Below are 9,540 nucleotides of genomic sequence, written 5' to 3' on the forward strand. Positions count from 1 at the left end.
CATTATATTTACCAACCACTAGGAGACTACGTATACTTCACAAAGGAGAGTTTAAAGGGAACACCTACTTCTCCTGTGATACTCAACTGCTGAAATTATATCTTTACACTTGAGGGTATTGATCAATCTCTATTTATGTTAGGGATTGTTGAAATATATTGAAAATTTTATTTTCCACCTATTTTGAACACAAATAAGTTTTTGTATTTGTTACAAATAAAACTATTACTTAGTATGCTTATTATTTGTGGATTAAGGTATAATAGGAAGCATGATTTTTATTGGAATGATTAGAAGTAATCTAGTCCATTGATTTTTGACATGCATGATTGATATCAGTTTATGGAGGAAATAAAGTGTGAAACAAGGAGAATGACATAATAGGGATAACACGTTTGTTGACTTTATCTCCACACGTGGAAGGCACATGTCAAATTACTCATCGTTTTAAAAAGTCCATAACTTTTGTATACGAAATTTAAAAAAAACGAATTCACCATAATAACGAGTGTTTTTTTATCTTTTATATGAGTATCATATTACTATATAAAAAGTAAAAAAAATAGTGGGTTTTTTACAAATTGTGTTTTACAAAAATGTGTTATACAATTGTATTTTTCATGGTGATTTTTTTTCATAGTGTTTTCATTATGTTTTTTCCGGTGACATTTTCAAGTGACTGTTTTTCGAAAAAAAAATTGGTGATTTATTCGGCGAAATTTCCCGGGGATTATCTTCTGGTGACTTTCCGACGACTATTCTGACGAAATTTTCGAAGACTTTCAGGGGAGGTGGTGGAGGTGGTGATAGTTGTGGTGGCGGTGGGTGATGACTGTCGTTTGAGTCAATCAAAAACCTAATTATTCTAAATAGTTAGAGCAAGTAGGGTATCGTATCACAAGGAGTATGTGGTCAATGCAATTCGTGTAACAGATTTAATATTATGAAGTAACAAGTTTTAGTGCTGATCACACAAGCAATAGTTTGAATTAAAAGAACTAAGCAGCGAACAAGTAAACGAGTATTAAGCAGTTAACAAAGCAAAACACACCCGGAAATTCAAGTAAGCAACCAAACAGTATCTCATGCAACCTAACAGGTTTATTATTAACGATTAACTAAAAACTGATCAACTAGACAAAACCTTAGACGTCAACAATTACTTTACACACGGCACTGGTTGTCAAACAGTCCTTACCAATGTGACTCAGTTAAGGGTAATTGTACGTTTTATCGTATTCAATCTAACCAAACAGTTATATGACTAATTATTTAGCAACTGGTAACAAATCGTTCAGACCAACGTAAACCTAAACCGACCGAACACATATAAATACTAACCATCAATAATCATATATCAATCATCAATAACAATACACAAGTGTTCTTAATCACATGATAAAAACTGTAAAAGGTTACAAACTATACATCCCGGGTGTGATTTTAGGAGATTAGCCGAGCCTAGACATCATCGAATCTTCAATACGGATGATAGAAATCATATGTAAAGTCTTGACACGAGCTATGATAGTGGAAATCGCCTTCTTGGACTGCTGGAATCGCCTCTTGGTCGTCAAAAACGAAGTTAGGGTTTGTTGTTGATGAAAATAAAGATATAAACTCAAAATCCCGTCTGCACTCCCGTCGCGTACCGCGACGGGGTCTTCTATGGCCCATCGCGTACCGCGATTGATCATAAGTCAACGTTTTCATTTAAGTCCCATCGCGGGGTACGCGATGGGACCCTCAACACACCCATCGCTGTACGCGATGGGTTCTGCTACAGCCAATCTTCAACAAATGTTATCGTTTTGCGTGCTGGACATCCCGGGTCTTCATTCTGTGTCATAACAGGTCCATAATGAGTACTTTAACGCCTATGACCTGAAATCCAATAATACACGTATGAAGTATCGATAGTTATAGAATAAACAGTTAAAACTAAATAATAAACGAACTAAAACATATACAAATTAACCGACCATCACATCCCCACACTTATCTTTTGCTTGCCCTCAAGCAAAACTCTAAAGCAAACATCGACCACCATCATAGGTATGTAGATTATCGACATTAATACTAGTAAGCTTTAAGGTCATACCCAGTTTTCCAGACTGACACTGTTTTTAGATTGACATCTCACAAATACGGTTAAATGCTATAATAAAAACAATAGCCGCCCAGACAGGTGTACTTTGTTTCCGGTTAAGGCACACATGCTCATGCCACTCGTAATATAACATCTCTCCTCTCGGTTTAATATCTGGACTAGCAAAAGATGTGTCAGTATCGCTCAGCTCTCAATATTACTCATAAATACATATTAATCCAACAAGCTGCTTTGGCACAAATGCAAATCAAAAGGTCTTTAAAAGGGTTGTAACGGGGCCAGGTGTAAGGGTATGGAAGGGAAATATTTAAGTAGCTCAAACGACCCAACCCAGCTTATTACAAAACATCTAAATAAACGAAACTATTGTACAACTAACCAACTGATTATATACATCTAAATAACCAAACTATCAACATACCGATTTCACATTTTTTTACGTAAACGAACTTCAACGAATGAACTATAGAATACATAACTGAATATAAACAGACATCTTTTTGTCTTTTTCTCGATTTTTTTACTAAACATAATAACGTGATGCTTAACAATAAGATAAATACAAATACAAAACAAAAGCCAATACAATTACAGATACAAATAAAACCTAGTAAGCCGGATCGTCTCGTAACATAATGTCGGGGTTAAACAAACAAAAAATAAGTCCAAGAAATGTTTTCTAAGGGACCCAACCCCCCGCCCCTCACATTAACCACACCTCACATGTGTAATAATGAGGCCCCAACCCCCCAATACCTACACTCACGTTCATCCAGACGAGGCTTAACCTAGTTGCCTCTATCACTTTTGCATTTTGCCAACTGTGATCCCGTAATCCATGAACATCAGTGAAAGCACTCAAAAGACATATGTGTACTATATATTATATGTGTATTATATATATTTGGGTCAACTCACACACGTATCGGAGGAATAGGGCTGACGATATAAACATGTGTACCTGTCCCCATGACTCGTTATTCCCGCCTAAACGACCCCATTTTCAACTTCTCGTAATAAAAACATTTTTCAGTAAGACTAATGAGAAGCTTACAAACCAACCATGACTAGAAACCTATAACTTGGTATTAATAGCAATAATTAACAGTTAACAACTTTGGGATCTGAACACTCTTCGAGGTACTATTGGGCTAAACTTTTTCAAATTTCCCTCATCCCCACACTTGAGGTTTACATTGTTCTCAATGAAAGAACACTTAACATTGTCCTCAAAGTTAAAATAGATAAAACAATTAATGAACATTTGAGGGACGGGGTTGAAATTAACTTTTTGACTATTAAGCAATTTTAAAATTTCGGGGCTCATGTGTGGCGGTTCTACTAACAATTATACAATTACACTTTTAACGTTTAAAGTAATAGAAACAAAAATAAATTATGAAACTGAAATCACCTAATATCAACATGACTGGAGAAAGACCAGTCGGCTCGTGAACTCTCTTAACACTCGTATACTCTCGTCTCATCCAATTACCAAATTGACAATCGCACCTGCAAAATCTCGAGATGTGTAGAAGCAAGCTTCTCACAATTTTTCATAGGTCTTTTAAGAGTTATGAAAATTAGTATTCGTTAATTTATTAAAACATTTACCGAGCCAAATTAATTCGTTTCATAATAAATTATGTTAAATTAATTAAAAACGTTAAAGACCTAACTCACTTTCTTAGGAATCACGATTGCATATAGCGTATGTAACAAGCCCTGTAAACCACCCGGTAGCCCGGGAGGACGAGTGGGGTCTCGTGAGGGTTTATAGTGAACTACACCCACAAAGTTCGGTTACAATAAAATATACAATTAAAATCAAACACAGTATCAATCAAAAGATATATGAACATATAAGCCCAACCAGTTACCCAAACATGATTCCCCAAAATATTATATAATATAATACAGACCATGATACTAGTAAAAACAAAATAAAAATAAAAAAGGGTAACCAAAAAGCTACTGTGATGGTGGATCATCAGCTGCCTCGTCCTGCGGATCTACCTACGGGTCCACTGTAATAATCAATGACGGTGGTAGTGGTACCTGCGAAGCAACAAACAACAAACGAAAGTAATCATCATAACGGGCCCATTGGGCCCGCGTCTGCTCTTCCTGTGCCAGCACGGTCTTTAAAAGTTGCTGCTGCTGCTGATAAATCATATCTAATGTGACTGGCTGCTGCGGCTGGCGAGAGGAAGATGCTGAGGCCTCTCGGAGCGGATGCTTCTGCTGCGGTAGCTCGATATGTGGAGTCGGACGACGCTGCCGGCGTGTCGGGATACCTCTCTGAAGTGAAACTGCAGCCTCCGATCCCTTTGGTGGTTGTGTCTGTGGACCCTGTCGGACCGGGACCAAAGCAACTGGATCCTGCTCCTCAACAATCCCAGCCCCACGGGCTTCCGATAGCCCAAAAACACCTGTATCTGGCCCCCGCGTAAAATATCCGGTCGGATAGCGCTCAAATACCCCAAGTCGCTCAGCGATCCTCGTAATATAAGGCCCTAAGGGTAAGTGTGCCGAGGATCCCTGTAGTCTGCTACCCCGAGCGAAAGATGTGAGCAGGAGCATCGCCACATTGGCCGGTCGCTGGCCAAAGATAGAATATAAACACAGCAGATCTAAGTTTATGCACTTCTCGTGGCCCGATTGTCGACCTACGAGAGTACAGGCAACGATCCTGTGAATGTAGCGATGGACGGGGTCCCGAATAGACGACCCCACAACATAACTGGAGTGGGCCCCGTCGGCGATCTCTGCCCAATACTGGTCGAGCTAGGTCTCCGTGAGCCAGTGCTCACGGGGCGCCTGAGCATGTGTCGTGTAACCACGTATACTCTGAAGGAATGGAAGCGCCTGAACCTGCTCGGCCGTGTAAAATCCAGTGGCCACAGCAAAATCTGGGCTGACATCTCGTGTAGCTGTCGTCCCAGTGAGAATGATACCGCCTGTGGCCCACTGAAGTCCGTGGGCGTAAAGTCAAAAGTCGAGTAAAACTCACGTGTGAGCTCGACATATGAACGCGAGTCACAGGAGAGTACAGCTGCCCACGGACCTGTCAATAAATCACGTACCTGGTCATGAATCCCCAACTGAGTCAGCAATGCCCAATAAACGAACGGTGGCGAAGCAGCTGCATCTGTCGAACCCGCTAGAGTCTCGTATACTCGTCTGTAGTCAAGTAAAATCGGAGAACCTGATGCGGAATGCGTGCATCCCCCATAATATCTGCAGGCTCGATCCCCTAGACAATCTGCACCTCGTCACTGTCATAGCGGATGACACGAGGGTCAGTCCGCTGCCTCTTGCGCCGGGTGCACGAAGACTCTGGTGCATCAACCATATCTTGATATCGGAATAGAGATTGAGAGAAAAATAGATAACGAGAACGGTGGTACTGCGGACGGCCGGAAATGGTAAGGGTGGACGGCAGCGGCGGTGACATAGGGTAAACAGTGGTGACGGATGGACGGCGTGATAGTGGTAAGTGGGTTTGTTGGTAGTGGGGTGGGTGGTAGTGGGTTATTGGTGATGAGGTGACTGGTGTAGTGGTGGTGGTACGGTGGTTGATGGATGGCGGGGAGAAGGATGATAGTGGTGGTGGTGTGGTGTTTGAACGGTGGGAGTGGTGGCTGGACGGAGATGAGAGGGAGAAGACGGAGGGTTTGTAGGTGGAGGCTGTTGATGGTGGTTGGATGGTGGATGCGAGATGATTAGAGAAACGGTGGTGGTTGTATTCGCCGGAGAAAAGAAGATGGGTGGGAGAGAGAACAGCGAAGAAGAAGAGGAAAGAAAGAAGAAGAAGATGATATTTAAAAACAACCCGGGTCGGCGGTGCTCCATGACCCATCGCGTACCGCGATGGGTTAAAAAGGGTACGAGCGCGTACCGACGCCCAAATCGGGTAAATTAGGGTTTAACCCCATCGCGGTACGCGATGGGGTGTTATGCCAAGCCCATCGCGTACCGCGATGGGTTCAGAATTCAGGTTCGATATTTTTCGAAAACGCACCTGTTTTGGCATCCCGACATCACCCTGGACACGTTCAAAACTGAAAATACCTTTACATACCTGAAGTGACGTGTACTACACCAATGCTTACCGAACTTCTCAATTTTTCCATTCTTTAACAAGCTTCCCCAGACTTAGCGTTTACTGCACAAAACTCGAGACGACACTAAGTACAAGACTCAATAAAATAAAATAAAAACTGGACAGACACTTACAAACCCCCGGTTGCCTCCCGTAAGTGCTGAATTTAAAGTCTACAGCTCGACAGTGCCTCGAACTCAGTTATCTTCATAAACCGGTGGAGTCACAATAAAATTCACCGATTCCTTATCCAGCTCATGTATGTCCTTCATCTCCAAATATGGCTTAAGTCTATAGCCATTTACCACTTGCCTGAAATGATCATCAAAGTCTTCAATCTCGTACTGACCATGATTTCCAACCCTTACAATCAAATACGGGCCTGTCCACTTACTTTTCAACTTACCAGGGAAAAGTTTCATCCTCGTGCTGTACAACCACACTCGTTGACCAACTTTAAAATTCTTTAACCGGATATTAGCATCATGAACTTTCTTCATTTTCGCCTTGTAAGCGGACACGCAATCGTACGCCTCGTCTCTCAATTCCTCAATCTCGCACAAAGCCAATTTTCTCGCTTTACCTGCATCATCATAATCCATGTTAACCTGTTTAGTAGCCCAAAACGCTCTTTGTGCAATTTCAACAAGTAAATGGCAATCCTTTCCATACACAAGTCTATAAGGAGTGGTCCAATTGGCGTTTTATAAGCGGTTCGGTAGGCCCATAAGGCATCGGTCAACTTAGTTAACCAATCCTTTCGGTCCGTCCGAACAATTTTCTGTAAAATCTGTTTTATTTGCCTATTTGAAACCTCAACTTGTCCACTCGTTTGTGGATGGTAAGGAGTTGCAATCCTATGATCAACACCATATCGCTTAAGCAATTTCCCGAACTTAAAATTCTTAAAATGAGATCCCCCATCACTTATGATGGTTCGGTGGACTCCAAATCTCGAAAAAATATTATTTTGAACGAAATTGCAAACGACTGTGTGATCAATTGTCCTAGTGGCTATCGCTTCAACCCATTTAGAAACGTAATCAACTGCCACTAGGATATACAAATTACCGTATGAATTCAGAAACGGGCCCATGAAATCGATTCCCCAGACATCAAAAATGTCAACAACTAGGATCGGGTTCAAGGGCATCTCGTCCCGCTTAGAAATACTCCCGAGTTATTGACACTTTAAACAGTGTGTCGCGAACTCGTGAGCATCCTTAAACAATGAAGGCCAAAAGAAACCACTCGTTAAAACTTTTCGAGCGGTTTTCTGGCCACTAAAATGACCACCACACGCAGACGAATGCGCGTGTTCCAAAACTGATCTAACATCCTCCTCGGGTATGCATCGTCTGATCATCTGATCTGCACCAATTTTAAACAAATCCGGATTGTCCCAGATGTACTGTTTAGCTTGGGTTATCAAATGTTTCTTCTTTCTCTTTGGCCAATGCTCTGGTAAATCACCTGCAACTTTAAAATTAACAATATGAGCAAACCAAGGATTTTGTGAAACTGCCAGGATGTGCTCGTCCGGGAAGGACTCGTTAATGGGCCCATCAGTGTTCCCATTTTCCACCATAATTCGGGACAAGTGATCTGCAACGACATTTTCACTCCCCTTCTTGTCCCGAATCTCTAGATCAAATTCCTGTAACAGCAAAACCCATCTGATAAGCCTCGGATTTGCATCCTTTTTATCCATGAGGTACCTGACAGCAGAATGGTCAGAATATATAATAACTTTAATACCCCAAATATAAGACCGGAATTTATCTAGAGCATATACTACTGCTAGTAACTCCTTCTTGGTTGTGGTATAATTTAATTGAGCATCCGAAAGGGTTTTACTTGCATAGTATATGGCAACGGGTTTCTTGTCAACCCGTTGACCCAAAAAATCCTCGACTGCATAATCACTTGCATTACACATTATTTCAAAAGGTAAACTCCAATCGGGTGATTGCAAGATCGGGGCTTCAACTAATTTCAATTATAAAATGTCAAAGGCCTTAGCACATTTATCATTAAAGTCAAACGGGGCATCCTTAGGCAATAAATTACATAAGGGTTTGGTAATGTCACTAAATCCCTTAATAAACCGTCTATAAAACCAGGCATGCCCCAGAAATGATCTAATGCCTTTAACATTGGTGGGATGAGGTAAAGTAGAAATGACTTGGACCTTAGCTCGGTCCACCTCAATCCCTCGACTAGAAACAACATGGCCCAATACAATTCCTCTTGGACCATGAAACGGCTCTTTTCCCAACTAAGAACCAAGTTCATTTCGACACATCTTTTTAAAACTCTTTCGAGTTGGTTTAAACATGACTCGAAAGATGTACCGAAAATCGAAAAATCATCTATGAAAATTTCCAAAGACTCCCCCACCATATCTGAAAAGATACTCATCATGCACCTCTGAAAGGTGGCAGGGGCGTTACATAACCCGAATGGCATTCGCCTAAACGCGAATGTGCCATACGGGCACGTAAACGTGGTCTTTTCCTGATCTTCAAGATGAATAGCTATCTGGTTATACCCGGAACACCCGTCTAAAAAGAAATAAAATTTTTGACCAGATGGTTTTTCAACAATTTGATCGATAAACGGAAGCGGAAAGTGATCTTTTGATGTTGCCGCGTTCAGTTTACGATAATCAACACAAATGCGCCACCCGGTTACCGGCCGGGTGGCGACCTCGTTACCTGAGTCGTCCTTGACGACTTGGATGCCCGCCTTTTTCGGTACCGTCTGTGTCGGGCTCACCCACATGCTGTCTGATATGGCAAAGATAACGCCAGCATCTAACCATTTCAGCACCTCCTTCTTCACCACTTCCCTCATGTTCGGGTTCAACCTCCGCTGAGCATTGTGCGTGGGTTTGACAGCCGGATCTGTTAAAATTTTGTGCATCACAATTGAGGGATTGATTCCCTTCAAATCCGCTATCGTCCACCCGATTGCTTCTTTATTCGCAACCAGCACCTCCATCAAAGCATTTTCCTGTTCATCAGATAAGTTAGAAGCTATAATAACAGGCAATGTATTATTCTTACCAAGAAAAGCATATTTTAAATGCTTTGGGAGCTCTTTCAGCTCGACTTTTGGTGCTTCCAGCATTGATGGTTTCAACCCAGTATCAATCTTCTCGGGAAGCGGTTCCACTTGAACGGACCATGGTGTACGGTCTCCTCGCACAGCTACGATCTCCATTTGTTTCTCTTCCTCTTCCAGCAACTTGTCTGTTTCCACCTGTAACCTGTCAAACAAAAAACACGTCTCCGCTGTGCCATCCGAACTGACGAAAGAGTCG

The sequence above is a fragment of the Bidens hawaiensis genome, unplaced genomic scaffold (genome assembly GCF_021521415.1).
Source record: "Bidens hawaiensis isolate Kalapana, Puna unplaced genomic scaffold, B.hawaiensis_p1.1 tig00070285_1, whole genome shotgun sequence".
Classification (NCBI taxonomy): Eukaryota; Viridiplantae; Streptophyta; class Magnoliopsida; order Asterales; family Asteraceae; genus Bidens; species Bidens hawaiensis.